At 39.0% G+C, this 24437-nt stretch overlaps 2 long non-coding RNA genes across 3 annotated transcripts in view; one reads left to right on the top strand and one right to left on the bottom strand.

Moving 5' to 3' along the window:
* Positions 1-24437, top strand: part of LOC111093186 — a 42995-nt gene that overhangs the window by 5832 nt on the left and 12726 nt on the right. Inside the window, exon 3 of one of the 2 annotated variants that reach the window (XR_005380919.1) lies at positions 12332-13059. The exons of the other annotated variant lie outside the window; for it this stretch is intronic. This is a non-coding gene — a long non-coding RNA (uncharacterized LOC111093186). Of the gene's footprint in view, positions 1-12331; positions 13060-24437 lie in introns of those variants that run through there. 2 annotated transcript variants of the gene reach the window in all.
* Positions 5055-14735, bottom strand: LOC119866687. The gene is made up of 3 exons (XR_005380922.1): positions 14563-14735; positions 10864-10925; positions 5055-5798 (listed from the first exon to the last, which is right to left on the bottom strand). It is a non-coding gene; the product is annotated as an uncharacterized LOC119866687 (long non-coding RNA).

The following is a 24437-nucleotide window of genomic DNA, read 5'->3' as shown; positions in this document are numbered from 1 at the left end:
TGGGGCTGGTGGAGGCCGGTCTCGTAAGGCTGAGCCCTCAACCTGTGGAATCTGGTGCTGTGTTCAGGGAGTGTCGTGATGCTGTATCTTCCTGCAGGTGATGAAGAATTGCTGATAGTTTGGGGAGGTGCCCACCCCACATGTTGCAATTGGGTCCAGAAACCCAAAAGAGCTACCCGTTGTTGAGAATCTTTTTTCGACGAAGCTGCTCTGCCTTGTTTAAAACACACACACACACACACACACACACACACACACATCATAATTTTATTGAGCCTTGTTAATTTTAATTTCCTAGTAAGGCTGGAAATCCCAGGACTGCCTTAAATTTCACAAAACACCGGAATATTCTGTAATGCTTCGTTTTATTAAAATGACTGAACAGGGTAAAATATACTCCTCCTACTACGTTGATTACAATACATAGCAGCTAAAGGTTTCAGAACAAGGAAGATGAATTCCCAGAGAAAGAGTGCTCTGTGCTGAGTTTAAACTCCTATTTAAACTCCTCTTTTGATTTTCCAGCCTTACCGTTATTGGTAGTCCAGGGAACTGCTCTCTTTTTCACTCATCGTCAAGCTTTTCACACTAGAAATGCTGATTCTGTGTCCTGCATTGAGGAGTATTTTCTAGAGTCTCTCTGCTCTCCTTCTGAGCATTTCTCTGACTGGCTCGCCTAACACAGTTACTGGGTGTCTCATGGCAGGTGTCAACTATTTGTATTTTTATGACAGTGTCCTTTCCTCGCCATCCAGTGATCCGCATCATCTTTGGTGTTTATTTCCGGATGCATTTTAGAGCTTTCTCATCTGCTGTGTGCTCTAGGACCTTCCTGCGTCCTTAATCTAAACATTCTCCCTTTACTATTTTATTTTAATTAATTAAGTGATTAATCATTTAATAATTATTGAATTAAGTGATTAAACATTTAATATTTATGTCATTCAATGATGAATCGTTTAATAATTATAGAATTATTTTAATTTTTGTCTTCACCTAAGGACTGTTTTTGCCTTATTTTCTGGCTTTGTTTGCTTTTGGCTCTCTCCTACTTTTCTTTCCGTTGTTGTAGAGAGATAACCCAATGCTTTCAAACTAAAAATGCAAGTATCTATAAAGTTGTTTACTTCTTTTTTTTTTTTTTATCGCATGTTTATAGAACAGAATGCCTTAGCAAGGGTACCATTACATTTTGAACCAAATAATTCTGACTTTTGGAAGACTGTTCTGGGCAATGTGAGGTGTTTACCTTGGCTTTTACCCACTAGCTGCCAACAGCAGCCTCTAACACACATATACAAGTTGTGACAACCAAAAACATTTCCAAACATTGTTAATGTTTCCTGGAGGGCAATATTGCCCCCACTTGACAACCATCACTACAGAGGTTAAGTCTAGCTTATTTGAGTTAATTTGGTAGGCGCTTAGGAAGAGCCACAGAATCTTAGGTTCAGTCCTGGCTTCTTAATTTATTAGCCTGTAACTCTGGGCACATAGTTTCATTTCTATGGGCCTTCAGTTTCCTTTCCTGTGAAGCAAGGTGTGAAAAATGACCTTACCGGGCTCAAAAAATCATCTGAGGGTCCAGTGAAATAATCGGTATAAAAATCTCATTATCTACCAAATAGCATCAAAATAGTAGTTCTTTTCTCTGATCTTTTTTTTTTCCCTTTTGGATTATAGAGAGGACAGGAAAAGAAATCTTTAAAATTAGATTGGAACAGACAATGAAGTCTTCTATTTAAGGGGAAAAATTGCCCCATTTGGCAGGTTAACTAGATTGCCCACCCACTCCTTCCTTTTCTAATTTCCTAGACTATGAAGAAAACACTCAAAGAGCTTTGTTTCCATTGGAAAATTTCAAACCCACAAAGTTCTCCTGGGTGTTCTAATCCCTCCTGTCCAATGCAATTACTATGTCAAGAACCAGAAAGAGTTATGTTTATGATGGCCCAAAGTTAAAATGTCAACCTTTAGGCACTGGTATTATTTTTATATGGAGCAAATAGGTTGACAGTAATTATTATGTGCTACCCACAGAACTTTAGGTCTAAAACATTTTGTATATAAACATTTTAACACCCGATTTTCATCAATTAACCTAAAATGCAAAGAACAGGGGAAAAGTACGTAGCACGAAGAAGATATTCTTAACTTCTGTCAGAATAATGAAGTTCAAAGGCAACATCCTCTGGAAATTTGGTTCTCTCACAGAGTACCAATTACAAAGAGCAAGACAGGTGCCATTTAGTAAGAAAAGGAATCTAATTCCTTGCATTTCATTTATTCCTTGCTCATGTTATATTGTAATTCACTGCCACTTCAGCTAAGTGACCCCCTTAAATAATGTCATTTACACCTACACACTTCTTTTTTATTTTTTTTTAACTTGGTCTGGTTTTCTTATACCAACATGTGTTGTTTATACGTGTAAGTTGCTGAGCTTTTCATGTAATAGGGATCATTTCAAGACCATAATGATACCCCCTGAAATAAATTATTTAATATATTTTTTGAAAAAAGAAGTAAAGCAACTCTTCTAGGTAATTGATGTGAGGTAAGCTACAGCATTGGCTGTATATTCGTTTTTCTCCGATGTATGCAATTATCCACTCAGCCTGTACCCATTAATATTATTTTTCTTTCTAAGCTGGAAGTATTTAAAGCCATTAGAAAATAATCCAAAGAATTCTATTTGCTGAATAAATTTTAATTTGCATGGCACCAGGAATTTTTTATTAATGGGAAATAAATTATTGCAATCTTTGGGAAGGAGACAAGTTAATAGCTTTGTGAAAAGCAATGGAGAGAAAATGATCTTGAAAAGGTCAGGTCTCCTGTCACAGTGTCTTTATGCACAATTAAAACAAGTCAAGAAAGTGGCTATATAATCAGGACCATGAATATGCATTATATCCTAATGAGAGTGTGAAGATGTAGCAGGCTTAGTGCTAAAGTCATCGTGGGGTAGTGACATAAAAATGGTAATTTGTGATGTAGTATTTAACTGTGTTTCTCTTTCTTATGGAAAACTTAACTCTTCCATAACTAGCCCGTCCTATCTTGTCTTTAGGATCTCTCTGCTTTTCATGGAAATTGTTAATCATGTGAGAGAAAAAGAAATAGCCAAACGTCGTCTACTGTCGTGTTTGAGTTGACTGACGGACTGAATTTTTCATTTAGCCATCAGTTGCTTTGATGTTTCATAGATCACACACATAGTCGTGTGTGTCTCTGGGTGAGTGCGTGTGTAAATACACTTTAGCTCAAAGCGAAATCCTTTCCTGATCATAACCTGAGCTACCTACGTGGCCTCTATCCTGCCGTCACATTTCTTCATCTCTTTCTTCTGTAGGCTATTGCGTGAATCCCTAACAACCGACAGGGCATCATACTTGGATGGAATTTTAAAAATTGTGAGCAGTTTTTATCTTGAACACCCCATTACAAGGCATATTGTTTATACGAGTGCTCTTTCTGTAGGAAAAGCCTTTAGAAATGACATTGGCAGAAATAGCCAGCTGCATCAAGAAGTTAACTTAAGTTCTTAAGTGGTCAATTACCTCTGGGTAATGGCAGCCTCACTGGGTCCCATGGCTGCTGCTCTGTGTGCTATTGAGCCCGTCCTGGCTATTCTACATTTTAATTGAAAAGCAGTATGAACATTCTGATTCAGTGGTCATTTAATGACAGATAATGATCACTGAACAATGATTCTGATTAGCTAATAGCAATTTAAAGGTTTATAGAACCTTTCACAACTCTACCTACTTATTCCGGAATATTAATAGAAGACCTTGAACTAAGATTTCCGTTCTTACCTCCATAAGAAGAAAATTTTTTGGAGAAGAGCGGAGTTTCTTCTCATGCATTTTTGACAGCAACTGTAAAGAGAAAACCCTGGGTGCCTTGGCCAACAGAACGGACACGGGAGGGGCCTCTGTCTCTAGCTCCGCTAGAAGTGAATCAACAAATGCCCCCTTGGCCGGGTTCCATTTTCCGAAGAATTGTTTCGGTGTTTCTTCTCCTTGGTTATCTGCTTGTCTGCTTAAACGTGGGATCTCACCTCTGGGATAGTGGGAGGCAAATGCTGAGGGATAACCCTTTCTCACAAATCCTTGCCTCCCTGCTGTGATTTCAGAGCAAATTAACCGTTTCCCAAATATCTCCTTTTATTTGATGCATTTCACAAGTAGAGATTCATTCATTTGGCTGCCTCAAGGGGCCAGTCATTAAAAATAATGATATCTGGCATAGGATGCTACAAGGAATTTGGAAGGTGGGAGGCTAAGAATGTTGAAAGGTGAGTTTCACCCCTTCCCAATTTCCCCAAGGGTCAGCCCTAAACGTATTCTATCTAAATTATGTAACACTATGCACTGCATAGTTTTCTTTGTGTAGACCTTAAATACATGGAAGATGAGATTTTTTCCTCCTTTTCATAAATGGAAAAGCTTTGTATTAATCATTAAGTACACATTGCTAACTATAGGACTGCATGGGAATCAGGCACCTAAAAACAAAAGAAGTATCTATGCTGGCACAGGTTTTGAAATTGAATTTATTCCTAGCAATACAATGAATGGTGTAAAATTCCCTTTGGGGCAGGCATGGGTTGGGGGAATAATGAGGTAACATACTGTGTAATATTCACTGGTTGTAGTCCAAAAAAAATGCTTGATAATCCTTGGCTAAGTGTAAAACAAAAACATTGTTTGGACTTAGTATCATGACAGTTCCTGAAATGGAAAACAGGGTCAATAACCCAAAGACCGTGCGCCTTGAAAGTTATGGGTTTTGTTTTGTCTGCTTTGTTTTTGGTATATGAGAACTTTACTCATTGAAGGGGCAGCCTGGCCGTTGGCCAGGGCCTATTAACATTTACTATATGCACAATTCTAAAAGCTACTTACTTGGATCATTTTGCAGAGTGTGTATGACTATCAGAATTTTGGGAGTTATTTTAAGTTAAAAAAAATATATATATATATATGAAAGAAAGAGCACAAATGGGATAGGGGCAGAGGGAGAGAATCTTCAAGCAGACTCCCTGCTGACCATGAAGCCTGATGTGGGGCTCAATCCCACCCTCCATGAGATGGTGACCTGAGCCAAAACCAAGAGTCGGTGGGTTGACTCACCGATTGAGCCACCCAGGCACTCCACGATTCCAGTCCTTATATTTAGTTTAATTATAGCTCTATTTCTTACTAGCTGTGTGATTTAACCACGCTGATTAAACTCTGAGCTTAGATTATCTCTTTACCAATGAAAAAGTAAGAATAGCCACTTCACAAGGCTGTGGCCAAAATATGCAAACCCCTTAGCAGACTATCTATTCAATAGCAGAACATCAATGCCTGGTTAATTTCCTTCTTTTTCTCTCAATCTTGCACAGGTCAGAGCTAGGAAACCTGCTCCAAGGCCTCTGACACTTCCGTTTTGATCCATAGAGCAGCAGTGATGGGGCCGTGGGTAGGTCCCATGATGGGGGGTGTATCCCCTGAGGTGATTCCCCAGGAAGAGGGAAGAATGGCCATTGCCTGAGAGCTTCCTCCCTTCCCCCTCCAGACAGATGAGGCCAGAAAGCAGTGCCCTTCAATCATCCAGGGAACCAGTGGGAGCCATGGGGAAGTTGTAGCTCTGCCCTCTTTCTACCTGTGACTCTTTATCTTTCCTTTCCTCTCCCAGCGTCCACCTGGGGGTTGTGTATGGGTAGGAAAGTGTCAAGTCCAGACAGACCAACTGTATTCCTCATCAGACAGAAGGCATAACATTGGACCCTCTTTAGTCTTGGCCTGCGGAAAATATAGCAGAATTAAGGGAGAAAAGCCAACAAACAAACACCCATAAAAAACAAAAGGCAAGATAAACAGGGGTATTTTAAGAACTGAAATTTTAAGGGAGGGTGAGAATCTATATACACTATTAAAAGAGCAACTATAAGATTATCAATTTGTTACTAAATCCAATGATGGTGGGTAATTTTTTTTTAGTTTTGCTATTGTCCTGATAAAATAAATCAGCAACATCCTGATGAGGTGAAAGTGTATTTTCTAAAACCATATAGTAATTGAATAGCAATGTGAAATAATTCTCAAAATATCACTTTAATAAGGCTCAGAGTGCCATGAAAACAGCTGCATATTTTGCAGGAAATGGGTCCGACATCACATCATTCTCTCATTAAATGGATAGTTATTAAGAGTCTAAATAGAGAGAAAAGATTTACAGATTTTAAATAAGCACCCACTTAACTAAATGCTTCTGAGCAAAAAATAAACAAGTGATTGATACTTTGATACAGATTTTATTATAAAGTGTATTTTAAGAAAAGCTATTTTTTAAACTTTTTTCCATATCCTACCTTATTTAATATTTACAGTAACCCCCTAAGATAGAAATTCTTATAGGTAAGCTTCCCAAGGAAATGCTATAAAATTGGCTAAACCACACATACAATTAATCTTAGGGCTAGAAGTTGATGGAATTTTTACTTCTTCATACAATACTAATTGATTATAGGAATTGCCTTTAGGACCAGAATACAAATCTACTGTATAAATAGCAGGTGTCCTACCAGATATTTCTGCTTTTCAAAGTTACCGAATCGAAATACAATTTAATTCAATGTCTAGTTTTTGGCTTTTTGTAATGTTGTTGAGTTTAGAAGATGCCATGTTTTTGGTTTTCCTTCAAAGAACTTACAATCTAACAAAATTCACTAACGGGCAAGTTTATAAGCACCTTTGTGATGCTCAGTGTTTTCCAAATTCTGCCTAACCTGTAGGGTGTTCAATTAAAAATCCTTTTAATGTTACACTTAAGAAATATGTCATGATGCACACGTCCTCAAATTCCCATCTACTTCAGGACTCGTAGGCTGGTGGGTCATTTATGATTCTGATTTAGGAGGATGCAAGGTTCTCAATGTTCAACAAGCACCCCAAGCGATTCCGATGCCTACGATGAGTGATCCAGTTTCAAAAGCTCTGCCTTTAGCTCTTCTCCTTCTCCTGCACTAACTCGGCCACTGCATCATTCTTATAAAATATAAGTTACCAGCACACACTTGGAAGAAATTCTTCTCCTTCCTGGGTACAGATGGATACTACAGTTCTACTGCTTACACATCAATATAAAAATTACAATCAGCATTATCAGATGTGGATGACCCTCTGAAGCTAAAGGTCTAAAGTTTCAGGTTTTCAGGACAAACAGAGGCAAAATGGTTGCTTAGAAAGAAACTTCTCTCTACCCATCTCCTTATTTTCAAGTCCCCTTCCTACTCCTCAGTAATGGTTTGGGGGCTGTGGTCAACTATTTGGAAAGACGACCACAAAATCTTTCTTTCCTTAGACATGTGAGTCTGCAATGTGGCTTTGTGACTCTTCTCATCAAGAGTTAGAATCTCTTTCCCCTTCCTCTGAATCTGGGCCAGCGTTTGGAGTGGCTTTGATTAATGGAATATGGTGGGCGTGATGTGGTGTGAATTCCAAGGAATTCTGTCTAGGGAGACCTTGAAGCTTCTGCCCTTGCTGGCTTGGAACCTGAGACCACCATGTGGTGACGACACCATGGGTGCAATGACATGTGAAGAGCCCCAGCCCTTGCAACCATCCACTGAACCCAGTCCTGCAACCAACTGAAGCTAAGTGAGGACAGCAAAAAATTGCCCAGGCAACACAAGTAAAGACTTGTTGACATTTTAAGCAACAGTGGCTTGAGCTGGTTTATCACGTTGCAAGAAAAAGCTGATACAGGGGTCAAAAAACAAGACAGAGAATACACAGAAGGAATATCACCATTTATTTAAAGGCTATCCATGAGCCAGTGGTAGAAACAATTCCAGCACTCGTTCTTACTCATCTGTATTTATGCTCTCTTTAAGTGCCAAAATATCATCTTTATTGGTGCCATGTTATGCCTTCTGTTTATTAAAAAATCTAAAATCTAAATCCTTTATGCCTCTAGCCTCACCCAGAGAGTCAATGCTACAATACAATATTGATTTTAGCAAGTTTGTCCTCATTTAGAGAACATTCTGAAGATATCTTTCATCTGTTTAAGATACTTTCAGGTTATCTTATTGTTTTGATTTTTATTTCTTAGGTTGGTGGGAATCTTTTATGTTTATAATTCATTTTCAATTCCTCAAGTCAATTGGGCCAACATCAATTGGAGCAGGAATTGCCTTTAGGACCAGAGTACGGGGAGAAGACGTATGGGTAGAAGACAATACTGAAAGCCGTAGGAACATACAGTTGGATATTTAAAAGAGGAGGAAAGAAGAGAGAGAGATTCCTGGGCCCAGTTCTCAACCTCCCGCTGAATCCTGCTACCCTCCTTCCCTCCAGGACTGAATTCCTGTGGAGTCCTTCTACTGCATTTGCTTTTCCCTTTCAGAGCCTGATCTGTTACGGAGCCGGGCTTACTCCTCTCCAATAAATCTCAACCAAAACTTTGTTCCCCAATCATCCCACCTAGAGAGGCTCAGTGAGGGCGACTCGGGAGTGAAAGATTGGGTCAGACTTCTCAAGTGCAATTGAAACTGAAAAATCAGAGTAGAAAAATGTGAAGATGATATCTGATTTTCTTCCCCTGCTGTTTCAACATGGGATAAATATATACCAAAGTCTGGCGTGCTTATTTTGCTCCAATATTAAAATCACTAGATGAGAGCTTTTTCACTGCTGCCAAGAGATGAGGTCAGTTTTACTGTCAAAGTTTATCACTTCCATTGGCTTTTAAGCTCACCTCTAGTTGCAGCCCTTGGCTTGTTTCCTCACCAGTCAGCTACCCCCAAACTACCACCAACCGCTACTCCCCACTAGGCTCGTTAGGCGATCCACGACCATCACTCAGCCTCACACGTGGGAGGGGACATAGTGATTACTACCAGAGCAGGCATGAGCCAGGCCCTGTGAGGACACTCTGCAATCTTGGACTTCATGTCATTAGGGCCTGTGCAGCATCCTTGCTTCCGATTGGCCAAGAGCGTCTCAATATCTTCTACAGGGAGGCCAAGAGGGACTTCTCCACTAATAGCCCATGAAGTCCCAAAACAATACAATAACTATTGCCTTTTAAGCACCACATGCAAGGCAGTGCTCTAAAAGTTTTGTAAATATTCACTCATCAAATGTCCACGCCATCATCTGCATTTTGTCACCCTTTCAGCCCTACGGCCACATGTTTAGTAGCTGCTCTTTATAATATGACGCTACTTACACCAATTTTTTTCTCTGCCTTGGGGCTTTACCTAAAATCCCAAATGCTTATTACAAAAGCTTAACAAATTCTTTATCCCTCTCACAACCTTTTAGAGACTCACAACACATAGTGACATAGTAAAAGTCTTAAGAAGTCTTGTGATTATTTTTAAGACATATTTAATCTTATTTAACCCAGGTACTTCCTAAACTTATTTCCACGGAAACTTTCTCCCGTAGCCAGTTAACGGTTCTTCAGAACACATTTTAGAAATAGCAGCATAAATATAAACAACAGAATGGTGGAATTCTAATATCAACCTCTAGCTCCGACTCACTGAGAACTGGTGAAAACCTTGCAGCTCGTAGGGCAAACAGAAGCATTTATGTTCTGGTTCCATCTGTATCTTTTCCTGCTTTTTATTTTTCAACATCCCACACCTTTCTAGGCCTTTGCTGGTCTGCCATAGAAAGTCACTTTTCCATATGAAGACCTTAATCTTAGTCAACATGTATAATTTATTAAAAATTCATTTTAAGGGCCTCAACCAGAAACCTCTCCAAAGTTCACTCTTTTTTACAGCCCAGAAGTGCTTGGACTCTGTTTGTAGAATGCTGCATCTTTTTTTTTTTTTTTTTTTTTCTTAATTAGAGTGATCTGTTTGTTATCTCTGTCTGGGTCGTGGGTGATCTGTTTTCTTTTTGGTGATACAGGGAGGGTGCAGTCCTTAAATCTCCTTTTGGCAGGAAGCATAATTTCCTGATACAAATCTAAACTGGAAAATGAGCTTCTCCTGAGGCAGAGACATGGATACCAGAACACTTCCTTTGAACGCTTGCCTGCAGCATCTAAGGGGGGTAGGGTAAGCAGTGAGGTATCTACTGTCTATATTCCCAGTGAATTTTGTCTCTATTTGAGGACAGACTATCCAGAAAACCTGCCATGTGTATGAAGTTCTCCATCATCCAACAGCAATTCCTTACAGAGAAAGGCCAAGCCAATTTCTAAAGACATTGGTGTATGTTTCAGACTGCTAGGAAAAGAACCAAGAGAGCCACTACAAAGTCATTTGACAGCTATAGCTCCTGGCATTTTAATCTTACTCTGTGATTTTGGTAACAGTCCATTTAATGTCATTTTGATCCACTTAGCACCAGGAATGGTCCTGCCTATATTGTTGAAGATCTGAGCTAGCAGACATTTCCTAAAGCAATATGAAACCATAAAGGAAAGAATTTTTTTTTTTTTTTTTATCATTCTGCAGTAATCTACCCAGGGTGCTCTTCTAAAGAGCATTCTAAGGCAACACTGTCCAAAAGAAGTTTCTACAGCAATGAAGGTGCATTCTTCAATACATGGTAACTAACAGTCGCATGTGGCTATTGCGTATTTGAAATGTGTCAGGTATAGTAGAAAGAATGAATTTTAAATTTCATTTAACTTTAATTAAATTTATATAGCCACATGTGACTAGTCACTGCTGTATTAGTGCAGATCTAAGGAGTTTACACAGTACAGTTAGCCAATTCAAGTATCAAATCGAAAGGGTTCACTGCTTTTGTTTTCCCAATTTAATAAAAATTAAGGGAAAAACATACCAATGATAATCTACAGTGTGCATTCCATATATCTGTTTATACATCTACTTACATGTAGGTTGTCCGTGTCAGACGCAGTAGGTCATCAAACACGTATCCAGTATCTAGTAGGCACTATGGTACCAGGAGCAGGAGAAAATCACAGAGATCAAGATAAACAAGGTTGTACAAACAATTTATAGCACCTGGGATGAATTGATCAAGGAATAAGAAACATAGCAAACAAACAAAATAACACATTAAAGGAAAATGGTAAATACTAACAAACCTAAATGTTTAAATGATTTGGGATTTCTTTCACTGACCACAATACAAGCAACAAAAACATAAAGCTAGTAAGAACATCTAAATCTTGGACTTATTTTGTGAAGATCTCTTTTCCTGTTCTTATGCCCTACCAAATAGGGTTCACCATCCAGATCTCGATGGAATGGTTCTGTGCGCTAGTGGGTCCAGAGGTCAGTGCATTCAGCAAAAGCAACAACCTCCCAAAGAATCTCCTAAAACTTAACTTTAGCCTAGATTGGCTCAGGTTTAACTCTTAGTCATTTGTTTTCTTGTAACTTTAGCACGCTACAAAACAAAATTGAAATGTCAATAAAAAAATATATTGCCAAATACATCATAACATTAAAAAGGCCACAGGGGAGAATTTGACAAATAGTGATAAAGTTAAATTTAAAGTGACATAAGTACATACAATTGGCTGAAGTAAGTATAATTTACTTGTCAATATAACAGCCCTTAAAAAGATCACAAAACCAAGAGGTTATAAACCATTACATGGAGGTTGAGTTATAATATTCTTTCTAAACATTAGCAGAGTAAATTGAGCTGGATGAAGCAAAGAAATGTACAGATAGGGGGGTGGGGAAGATGAAAGACAAGTAAAATGTAATACGGGAGGAATAAAGTAGTTGAAAATATTAGAGCGAAATAGCCAGAATCCAGTGGGAAATGGATTCTTTAATGTGATATATCTATAATCTGATTTTGGTTTTAAATGCAAAGTAAAAATATGAAAAAAAAATAAAGCTTTGATATCATAATGTGTTCTCTTTGCAGATATGTGAATTGATTCTTACATGATATGTGAGATATGGATGAGTCAAAAAAAAAAAAAAAAAAACCCGTGTGGCTTCTAGTTTTATCTCCCCAGCCAGTTATTAACCAATCTTTTTTAAAGTCTAGCATTAAATGGATTCCAAAAAAATCCTGTTTCATTCATTTTGCTCTGAATGACATTTCATAACTTTAAAGTTCTCTAATGTGAAGCATTTTTCTTCCACTTTACTCTGAATGTTACTTGATTTTACTTTATCTTATTAAATACCTTTAGCACATCCTTTAACATGTCTATGTTAAAATGTTTCAGGAGAATCACTTAATTTCATTAAGCTGTTCTCTCTCTTTTTTTCTTGGAAAAGTTCTATTACATTATATTTATTATATTTATTATATTTATTTTCCCTAAACTCAAACTTTATCTGCAAATTCTCTTTCCTGTCCTTTATTTTCAGATGCATAAGACACAGGATACCATGTTATTATTTCTCATTTGGAGTTTGTCCTATATGTGCAAAATGGTGGAGGAACTTCACATCTCAACTATTTACCCAAGAAATACCCCAGATTTTATTTTATCTGTCGACCCATCTTCAGCTAGTGCTTTAATTGACTCCTACCGGTTTTGGGTTACCTGAAATCCTCTGACTAGCAGCAATCTGGACTGCTTGGTCAGTGCACTGAATAAATTTAGGTGGTATTACCCACCACATCTTCATCTAATGAGAAGATGACACCTCTTCATTCTCACCTAACAAAAGAATAGCAGTTTAAGTTACTATGAAGTGAATCTGGATGTAACACCTGAAGTGACTTCCAGAGGTAACTCTGGCCTTGAGACTCTGTAACTTTTTTTTTTTTCAGATTTATTAGCTTATTTGAGAGAGAGAGAGATAGAGACAGAGATTGAGAATGAGAAAGCAAGGGGAAGGGCAGAGACAGAGGGAGAGGGAGAACCTCCAGCAGACCCCCCACCTGAGCATGGAGACCACCTGGGACTCAACATTATGACCCTGAGATCCTGGCCTGAGCTGAAAACAAGAGCCGGACACTTAATGGACTGAGCCACCCAGGCGCTTTGAGACTCTGCAACTTTTGAGTAACTTGCTCAGCAACAGAGGTCGTGGCAGGGCTGCTAATGGCCCATATAATTTTGTTGCATATACAAATTATAGTTGTTTATAGAGTGCTATAAAAATATCATTTTATTATTTATGTTTAAAAACCTATAAATGTATTGTTGGTACAAATAATTTGTGTTATGACTTTATTTGGTTTCTGTGGTTACCGTTTATATCTTGCAATCCCTAAAACATAAACTGTGATATAACTCAGCTATATGGATGAACTATCATTACCCAACTACTTGAAAATATATAAAATTACGATGGCTTTTATTTGGGGTTTTTCTCAAGGCAGATTCAAATGCAATTTTCTACTTATGCCTATCTTTGTGGACATTTTAGCATTACCGCTTTACAAGAATCTCCTTCCTCTTAAATAGTTATAAATTATTAGCCTATTAATTGGACATGACAACATAAAGGACTCCCATCAGTTAAAAATATAAATCTTATTGAAACAGGGATGCAAGAATGATTCCTTTGAATACTACCAACTATTGCCCCTTACACGCACAGCAGAAAGCTGTGTTCTCTCTAATTTATATGCAATTGATAATTAAAATGTAATATTAAAATTTTACCAGAACTTATATTTCTGTAAATTATTTAAGTCCCATACATCAGAAGGATAAAAATCTATTTTTCTAGGTATGAACAGAAAAAAGCAAATGTGTACTTCATACAAATGTAAATTAAAATCTAGCAATCCTTTCACCAAAGGAAATGTCCGCAGGATATTTCAAATCATGAAGTGTGTGGGTACACTCATTAACCCATGGGAATTAACCATCTGGCACATGATATCCTTACTGGTTCGAAAAAAAAAAAAATAGGTCTCTCTCAACAAAACACTCTCTATTCAATATGCAGAACAGTCATTAATAGAATACTCAGTGTTGGGTTGAAACACAAGGAAATAAGATCTGGGGTATAGAAGCAAGTCATCCTTAAAAAGTTATTAGAGTCTCAGTGACATTGATAAAAGACCACACAACAACCTTTTGCCTAACCAAAGATTTGACAACAAATAGGACAGCTGCGTAGGAAAAAAGAGGTTCTCCTCATAGACATCTACAAGAGTTTATATTACATGTCCATCTGTCTATCTATATACCTACCTACTTATATCCTATACACCTAGAATAGGGTTCCATAGATCAACAGCTCCTTCTATCCAGACACTTAGCTTTGGAAAATGATACCCCACTGAATTAATCTAAAATCCATTCATGCTTATATGTAGTCCAACTTCATTAAATTCTGGGGTACACTCCTACTGCCAGAACAACTGCCTGACTCTTCTTCACCCCGAATAAATGGCTAGTCAGATATTTAGGGCCGAGATGTTGGCAAAATCAAAATAATTTACTCTGAAATCCATATGCTAAGACAAAGTACACTATAACTTCAAGCAATAGAAATTCATAGAATTATTTTTATAGACTATTCAGAATCACAAAAATTGAGCATTGAACAAAAAGGAGGCTTTGGGTGAAGGACAGTACAGGGGAAAGCATCGTGAGAACACGTACAAACGGGTGGAAAGAAAATGACTCACTCACCTTGCTAGAGTGGAAGAGCTTGTGAAGCCAAGAAAGAGTCGTTGGAGTTCACAGAGATCCTGGCTATGGGAATATTGGATTTGAAGCAATAGGAAGCCACTTTAAGTTCATGAGCTGAGCAGCCCTATGATGGAAGAGCTCCTGGCAGCAGCATACAGAATAGAATCCAACAGAAAGAGATTAAATACAAAAGGTGTGAGGACAAGGCAGGCCGTACTTGCTCATATATAAATGGACTAGATCCCAAGGTTCCCATTCATTCAGATTAGTCCCTAAAAGGAATCACATACCAGTGATCAGAGGAGAACATAAGGAACCTTCCAGGGAAGTAAATAGACCCCTTCTCAACCTTGAATATCCTCAAAATACTTACTTAACAATATATGAAAAGCCTGATTTTTCCCCACTTGGGATATTTAAATGAGCCTAACATTCCGGTTAAGTCCTGAACTGTCAAAATTCATCTGGTCTCATCCTAGTTACAGTAAGTTCTTGATCCCCCAAAACCTTCCCTCCATTTTGTGGGATTTCCCACACCCCAGCCTCATTTTGAATTTTTATTTGGCTCTCACTCCCTTACTGGCTCTCCAAATCTCCAGATTCGTGCTCTAATTTTGATCTTACATCCCCAACTCTTACCTTAGAGGCCCTCCCCTAGTTGGAATCTAGCCTCAACCTCTGAAGACCTTGCACCCCTGAAATTTGAGTCCTTGTCTATTCTGTGCCCAATTATAACTAATATCCAGTTGGCTTCACACAAATAATTAAAATCAGAAACTTCACACAAATAATTAAAATCAGAATATTATAGCAAAAGGGGAATCTAGACTGTGCTACCAAATCACTCTTTAAAAATAAATATTTTATTAATCATACTAGCCTCTTATGTCCTCAAGCTAGAAAAGTCTTATGCTGTTTCTGGAGCCAAATTTATTAAACCACAGAGCCTTGGATAAAGCCCTTCACTTTTGGAATTTGGAACAGTGTCTACAAAAATCCCTTTGCAAGCTAAGGCCTAGAGAACTTGGTAACCACACAGAAGATTGAGATTATCCCCACACGTACCGTCTCGACACCCATTTGATGTCAATTTGAAAGATAATTTCTCAAAAAAAAAAAAATTGTGTGGCTCACAGTCCAAATTCCTAAGAAAAGATTCTTTAAGCAAGACTATATCCCTCGTGTTTCATGCTTCTCCTTGGAGAATCTCCCCCCAAACGCTTATAAAGTGAGACCATTTTTAGATACCTATATCTGTCGAGCCTTAACCCCAGTGGTATGGCTATTGGCATCTCACAAATTTTGAAAAGAGTTATAAATAGTTAACAGTTTTGCTGGTGGCAGCGGATGTTTCTTGTCTTTAGCTTATTCTTTTCCCCTTCCACTCATATTTCTATGCCAGTGTTTTAACTCTAGCTTCAAAACAAAACACCAAAACTTTTGAAAACAGAGCTGGGAACACTGGATCACTTGTGACACAGAACTGGCTAGCAGTACCCCCTCCCCTGTCAAACCATTCTAGTTTGGGTAAGAACTTGAAAATCTCAGATTCTGAGATTTCTACTAGTTGTCAGCTGTTTCAGAGTGGGTATAAAAAGAGGGACTCTGAATAGAGGCAGGAATTAGAGGCAGGAATTTTGAAGACCACAAAACTACCCTCGTGTATGAACTCATTCACTCAACCACCACTTGCCAGCACTGTCTCTTCATATTCCATTCCCGAATAGAGGTTATAAAGACAAATAAGATTTTATGAGTGCAAGATGTGATTCTTCTTGGCTTAAAGAGAGTTACATTGCAGCCATACGTACATCTTATCCATGTAACTGTTTTCCAGAATCTTTTCCTCCTACTACAGATTCGGTTCCTACCCTAAAGCTTTACCTACATTAACTCCAGTGCCTTGGCCTATAGGAGGTACCCAATAAGGATCTGTGAAAAGAATGAAAAGCAAAAGAATCAAATATGTCCACTATGTGCCAGTCACTCTAGGTAAACTAGAAAAACATGGTCCTGACCACATTTTACAGTTTGGAGAGATGATAATCAAACATGCAAGCATTTATTTCTATCTCTCTGTGAAGGGAAAAGTTCACTGAACTCAAAACTTGGGTTTGCTGAAATTGAAAGTTAAGAAGATAACACAGTAAGCTAAGCCAAGTGAAGAGAAAGACACTCCACGGTTTAGGGTAGGAGAAAAAGATACTACTTAGGTGTGGAAAGCAAAAGGAGGAGACAGTGAATGAATGAATGAATGAATGAATGAATGAATGAATGAATGATGAAGCATTTTCTAAACTGAATGTTTGCCCAATGCTATCCATTAAGCGCTGGAAAAACAGTCATATCTCCTCTATAAAACTATTTTCGTCATATCCAGTCCTCACTGAAACCCCCACACCTCAAAATCCCTCCCTCTCTGGACATCTGGGTGGCTCAGCAGTTGAGCATCTGCCTGTGGCCCAGGGTGTGATCCTGGGGTTCTGGGATCGAGTCCCACAACAGGCTCCGTGCATGGAGCCTGCTTCTCTCTCTGCCTCTCTCTCTGTGTCTCTCATAAATAAATAAAATCTTAAAAAAAAAAAATCCCTCCATCTCTTATTTGAGTTCTCTCTCATATTAGATTATTTACATCTAGATCCATTTCATTTCTGCAAATAGATCAATTAACTTCTTGAATTGAGTTATTATAGCTTAGTAATTAAGACTGGAAAAAAATAAATAGAAAATATCTATATATCTTTTGATCTCTCCAGGTTTTCCAGAATTCTAAGAAAAATGTGAATCTAAACAATGTTGAGTTGTACTATCAGTAACACACTAGAGTGGAAAGTATTAACTAGATGCCAGAGGGGTGCTGGACCCTATGCCAACTGCTCTTGATGCACAACGAAGTGAGATGAGATCCATGAAAGCAGGCAGCACTTAAATAAATCACCAAGGAGCATAGTGAGTGCGGTGGTAGATGTGGGAACTCGGCCCTAGAGAAGCCCAGAAGACAAAGGGATCCTAGGGAGGAAGCCCAGGCAACAGATGTCAAGGTTTCCCATGGGAAGTGGCAGCTGATCTGATTTTTAAGAAACAATATGAATCTTGCCGGTGACCTTTCAAGGGCTGGGTGGAGATGGAAAGAGGAGTGGACATTCTTGGTGGCATGAATAGCACGTGCGGAGTGAAGGAGTACCAAGGGGTCGTTGTAATAGGAGCAGGGTAGTGGGAAACTGCCAAGGCTGACTTGGCTTGTTTAAGCTCCTCCTGAAGGCCCTCATGCCTTTTAGGGTGATTTTCCTTTGGCAAAGTGTTCTCATGGTGAACTGGGAGAAGGTAAGTGACAATCATATCAGTGTTTTAGAAACCATAGTGTTGGACCCATAATGGAGCGAGGAGAGATGCTGACAAGAGGAAAGAACTGAGATACTTTAATAGTTGAAGCAACGGATGATGTTCTTAGACGAGGGGTCCAGAAACTTCTCTGTAAAGAGCCAGATAGCAAATATTTTAGGCTTTGTTGGCCTCATGGCCTCTGTCTCATGGCCTCTACTCAGCTCTGCTGTTGTGGCATGAAAACAGCCATAAACAATATTTAAGTGGACATGGCAACGTTCTGATAAAACTTTATTGACAAAAACAGGCATTACGGCCAAATTTGGCCTGGTTATAGTTTATTGACCTCTGGTCTAGATTAAAGTTACAGCAAGGATGGAGAGGAGAGGCTGATTGTGAGATTCGTTGTTGAGGTGAAACCCATCTGGTTAGCGAGGGTGAGAGGACAGAGCCTAGAATGAGTGTGGTATGTTTGAAATACGAGAAAATGGTAATGCTAGCTTCGTAAAACAGAAGTTGAAGGGTCGTTTAGGGGAAAGGTGATTATTTCATTTAAGGTAACCTCGTGTTGACTTTGAAGAGCCACAGAAATAGATGTCCACTAGAAATATTCCTCTCATGTTGCTATATTGGCTATCTTTGTAAGATCGAGGTATTCCCACCAAGTCTTCCTAACTGCCAATTTGTACTTTTTTATATTTATTGATGAATTGATGATTTTATTGACAAACATATTGGTTTTGCTTTGTCAGTACTCAGGTAAAAGTGAGCTTATTCTAAGGATCTTATGGGGCTAAGAGAGACAAGAATCTTAACCTCAGAAAGCTCTTTCCCTCCTGACTATACTAGAGCATCCTGCCAAAAGCCTCATAGCCTACACTTCTTCCTAGCACCGTCCTAAATCCACCAGTTAGTAATGTGCCTCACCAAGCTCACTAGACTAGAGTCTCCACGAGAGAGGAATCATGTCGGATGACCATTCCACACAGGAGCTCAGGATACCCACACAGAAAGACCTTAAAAAGAAACAGAAACTATTTTTAATGCTTTATTCTGTTTTGCTTTGTTTTATGAAAACCTAGACATCTTTTTGGAGATCGTTGGGAATCCACCATAGCTAGTAACTTATTTTGTCATCCCATCAACAGCTGAAATTCAGTAATCTCAAACGTCAGCTGTTAACTCTGTTATTCTTCTGTTTCCCCTTCTCCACGTATCTTACGTTTCCATTACAACCGCCTCGCTTTCCCTTTGAATTTCTTACATCCAAATTCCCCTATTGTCCTTGTTGGGTAGAACTTTCATGCCGGGATTCTTTAAAGACCACTGGCCATTGAATGTCCTCAGGTGAGTTACCATTCCTGGCTCAAATGACATGTAGTCAGGATGATTGGGTCACTTGGCATAGAAGATGACAACCGTATGTAAGGAATCACTTAGCATATCTTCCCCCATGAGTAGATGGGGCAATGTCTGAGGAGAGGCCTGTAGGTATGACGAGCATCTAGAGACGCTTCTTTAGTAAAGCAAGTCTTTTTAGAATACTCGGCCAGGGCATCATGCTGAGAAAAAAAATGCAATTAAATAGAAATTTCATGTAAAAAAAAGCTTTTGCCTCAGTCATCTGGATGGTCTGGGAAACACATATTTTGACATTCATTCCGCAGAAGGTTGCCTGAGGGTTCTATTTTACTTTTAAGAACAACAATATTTTGCAAGGCGTTTTTAATAGACTTTATTTTTCAGAGAAGTTTTAGTCGCATAGCAGTTTAAAGTATAAGTTACAAAGATTTCCCAAACGTCCCTGCCTACACAACTGCATAGCCTATTCCATCATCAATAAGCCCCAGCAGAGTGGCACATGTGTTACAACTGATGGCCTTACATTGACACATCATAATTTTTTTTTCTTTTTTTAATAATAAATTTATTTTTTATTGGTGTTCAATTTGCCAACTTACAGAATAACACCCAGTGCTCATACCGTCAAGTGCCCCCCTCAGTGCCCGTCACCCATTCACCCCCACCCAAACTCCGTAGTTTACCTCAGAGTTCACTCTTGGTGTGGTACAGTCTGTACATTTGTACAAATTTGTAACAACATAAATTCAGTTGTAGAATCCCACTGAATAGTTTCACTTCCCTAAAAAGCCTCTGTGCTCTACCTATTAATCCCTCCCTCACCCTATCACCTGGCAACCTCTGATCTTTTTACTATATGCATACTTTTGCCTTTTCCAGAATGTCATATGATTGGAACCATCCTACAAGATGTATTTTTATTTATCCTTCCACACCTTCGTGTGTGTGTGTGTGTGATAATAAAAAAAAAAAAGTTAATGGTATAATGTAATGTCAGCTTCCCCACTTCAGCCCTAAGAACATTGAGAAATTAGAGAAATTTAGATTGTCCTGCTCATTTGGAACACCAACAAAGAGCTATTATTAAATAATGAGGGCTTGGGATTTCTGAGCCCATGGTACATACCTGATACTCACTGCTACTAAAAAATAAAAAGTATCCTTTAGTAGAAAAACAATGAAAAGAGTGGCCAGTGCCCTGTGATTCTAACAACCGAGATCCAGGTTTTAAAAAAATATATCATCTTATACAAAAAACGACCCGTTCTCAAACAATTGCCTGATCACCGTGCCCCAGATTCCAAATAATGATGGGAGCTGTCAGGATCCTTTCCAAGGGTTGATATCCACTTTAATCAGGGGTTTGAACCTAAATGTGGTACAGTCTTCTGTATCTTTATCCCTTTTAGCAATTAAGATAATCTGGATATAAGGGCTGGCAAGGATGAATCCACCTGAGTCCCTCAAGTGATTGAGCTCGTCAAGCAAATGTACAGAGAGGGCTAAGCCAAAGGTTTTATAGAAATCTCCTGTAGCTCCGCCAGGGCCAAGAACTTTCTCTTGGGGAAGATTTTTAATTACTTCATCTCTTTCTGAAAGTAAAGGGGAATCAAGCAATTCCCCAGTCTTCTGCAAATCACCTAGACAACTTGGAGGGAATGAGAACTGACTGTTTATCTGTTCATGATATCAAGTTCTAATTTCTGTATCAGTCTTCCTCCTATTTCTGAAATAACTTACTAAGGTGTCCTGGGTCTGTATTTGTCTTTTTCTCCTTTGGGCACCTAACTCCCATTATAGTTATGAGATTATTGCCAGAGCTCAGCAGCCAGCAATAGCAATCACTGGCTCTCACCCTCCCGCTGGTGCAGGTACCGCCTCGCTGAGTGATGGATATCTTCACTTTATGGGTTATGAGTGAGCTCCGAGCCGCTGGGGCAAAAGAAAAGTTTGCTTATAACTTTTGGCAGAGGTTATCCTCCAAGGCTGGCTTCTGCCTTTCTTTCCTAGATAGCTTGTTTTCTCAGTCAACTTTGTCCGTGTCTATTTTTATTGAATAGGAGAACTCGAGTCACAAAAATTAAACAAGGGAGCAGCCAACAGTATTCAGGACATACCTATAAAGGAAGCAGTCATCATAAATTCTTTGGGGAAATAGATGGATGGGAGTAAATCCAACAAATGAAACGGAGATTAATAGATTTCACACCAGCAGGAACATTTTAACTTTGGTTTATTTGTGTCATCCGATGTATCTTAGGACAATTTCGGAAACGAAACCAGGAAATCCATTTCACCAAATCTACTTTCATGCATTTAAAAACCCTAAAAGCTTCACATAACAAACATTTTATTTTGTCGAGGAGACATTCACTATGACAAATTAAGTTTCCCAAGTAACTGCGTTTTAAGAGAAGACTTTTTAAAAATCTGTAACTAGATCGTAACTAGTAATCAAAACACTTTAGATTCATTTTTATAGGTTTTTCCCTCTGAATAACCTAATGATAAGCTTTGTGGCCCCTTAATGTAAGAGAATTCATTTTCTAAAACACAGTATGGTCTACTTCAAGATGTAGGTCACCTTTCAAGCACTTCGTAACACATCAAACAGTTTTATTTATTGTCAAACATTGTTATTTCCATTTAAAAGGAAAATCTTCACCTTTTCAGATTCACTTCTAAGTTCTTAAAGTCATGTTGCATATTATGTTTTAAGTTTTGCATAATTATGTAGACTGTTAAGCTTAAACTTCCCCCCAGCTATTTATTTGTCAGGTATTTTTATGATCATTATTAATAAAATTGAGTTTTGTGATATTTTTAAGTAAATTTTAATGAGCCTCTTCAGATACTTGGCATTGGGCCTCCAAAATTTGTACTGTGTTTTCCAAGTTGTTTAGACAGCAACTTGATCAATATGGTAATTTTCTGGAAACTCTCTTCTTATTATAGTTGATTATTTTTAATTAACTCAAATTTAGTTGCTAATCTGTTATAATCCTTAGTGATGCATGGCACAAGCATGTCTTTCCCTAGTAAGCACGCATTGATAGCAGAATTTCTGGGCTCTGGTCTCCTCTTTAGACCTATGAAAGCACTAATTATTTGTCCCCCTGGGTGCAGAAGGGGAAATTAAAAGCCTTGTAGTGCACTCCTTTGTAAACTTGGAATTTTGCCCTCCAGTAGAGACCTTGAAAATGAAGGGCTTGTAGAGTCCTTGCTGGCAATGCCAGCGTATAGCTCTGGTGACCGATGATCCTAGATTTTTCCAGACACACCCTGTTTCAAATATTCTGTTCTGTTGTCTGACCATATGTCTTCAATTTGGGTTCAGAAAATGTGATCATTGCCGTCTGACTTACCATCAGAACATGCTCCCACAGCGCAATTCCCCACACTTCCTGCCTCTCCAGGCCTTATTGAAGACAGACACATAGAACACCTGGTAAGTCACAGAAAGCACTGAGTTCTGAGACACAGGAAAATCCAAGTGTACCATTGAGTAAGACTGTGCTTGGCCATCATAGAACTGCTTGAAAACCTATAAATGGAGGAGCTGCAGAGGAATCAGAATTGCTATTCGTGGAGTAGTTACTGTGCATAGAGCACCATCACCCCACCTGAGCCTCACATCTCTCTAGGACAGATATTACGACCCCCGTGTACAAAGGACTCTATTACGTGGCTCTAACAATAAAGTCTGGGACTTGAACTCTGTCTGCTCTTCCCCTCACTGCTCCTCCACTACCTCCCCATCCTTTCCAGTTATATCCCCTTAAGTATCGCTGTCGGTGATCAAGACCATGCGGTGGCCCCCTGTGAGACAGGAAGGCACTAGCCCAGCGTCCGCCCCAAAGCTCACTGAACAGCAGCAACAACGACGACTACTCAACCCAACAATTCAAGTCCATATTCTCTGACAATAAGGCAGATTCTTGTTTTGAGCTTCTTTTAAATGGGGTTGTAGGGGTTTCGTGCAGTTCTTCACACAGAGAAGCTGCTTACATTTTCTCCTCAGACACTGCTCTGTTCCCCTAGAGTTTCAAACTCAAAAGTTTCTGCTAAAATATTCCTTTATCCCTGACCATCTCCCTCCACCCCTATACTTTTCATATTATCTCTCTCTTTGCTCCTTTGCTTCTTCCAAGTGTCCTGTCACTCCTTACCATCTCTAAAGGGTTTTGTTCATCCACCGACCAACCCTAGGGGCCCACTGTCAGATACCTAGGGTATCTGATGGCTTCTCTGACCACCATCCATCCTCACGTTGCATATTCTGGAAGGAAGCCCACAGAGACTCCCAGGAAGAGTGTTCTTTCCTCACCCTCACAGATTTTTCTCCTGAGACAATCTTACTGAGAATCTCACCTCAATAACGATGGGCTTTGTAGGAGGGAACAAAGAGATGTTTTTCATTTGAGAAGTGTTTGTTTTATGCCATGTTCCTGATGGGCAGTGTGATCTAGTAAAGTGCCATAAGATTTAAATTAAGATTGATCCAATTTAGCCACCTATCAGCTCTGTGATCTTGGGCAAGTTTATTTTCTATCCAGCCTCCACTTCGGTACTCCTAGGACTATTGTGAGAGTCAAAGGAAATAATGGATGTCAGGAACCTTGTAGACAGGCACTCCGTATTTTTGTAGTGCCATAAGTAGATTTTTGCAGAGCAGGAAACTGACTTTTTCAGAAATTAAATACTTGACCCACATCACAAAGCTAGCACATGACAGGGCCCAAAGGAGACCTCAGCCTATAACAGGTGTCGAGGAACCCCGTGCTCAGGCTACATTCAGTCAGCGCAGGTCTTCGAGAGTGAAACTCTCATATAGGAATTTAATTTTTGCCGAAGGTCTCCTCGCCTACAACCTCACTGAGAAGTTTCCATCTGGGATTAGATCAGCAGTTCATGTGTTTCATCATCGATATTACTTCTTTTCTCCCTCCTACCCCATGAAAACCAAGGTGCACACGCTTACATACAATAGAACACCTGAATTAAGCATTATTTTTCTTGTCACGGTTCTGCTTTCTCTGATAGCTTGAAAGTTATGATTATCTGGACAATTTTAAAAATAATTAAAACAAGCTTTCACTGCAACTGAAAAGAAATCAATCATTTCGTCTGGGCTGATGGGGAATAGCAGGGCTCCTGGAGTTTCCTTTATATCTAGAACAAGGTCAAAA

This window comes from Canis lupus, chromosome 29, assembly GCF_011100685.1.
Source record: "Canis lupus familiaris isolate Mischka breed German Shepherd chromosome 29, alternate assembly UU_Cfam_GSD_1.0, whole genome shotgun sequence".
NCBI classification, from domain to species: Eukaryota; Metazoa; Chordata; class Mammalia; order Carnivora; family Canidae; genus Canis; species Canis lupus.
The sequence above is the reverse complement of the archived record's forward strand: the minus strand, read 5'-3'. Positions and strand labels throughout refer to the sequence as shown.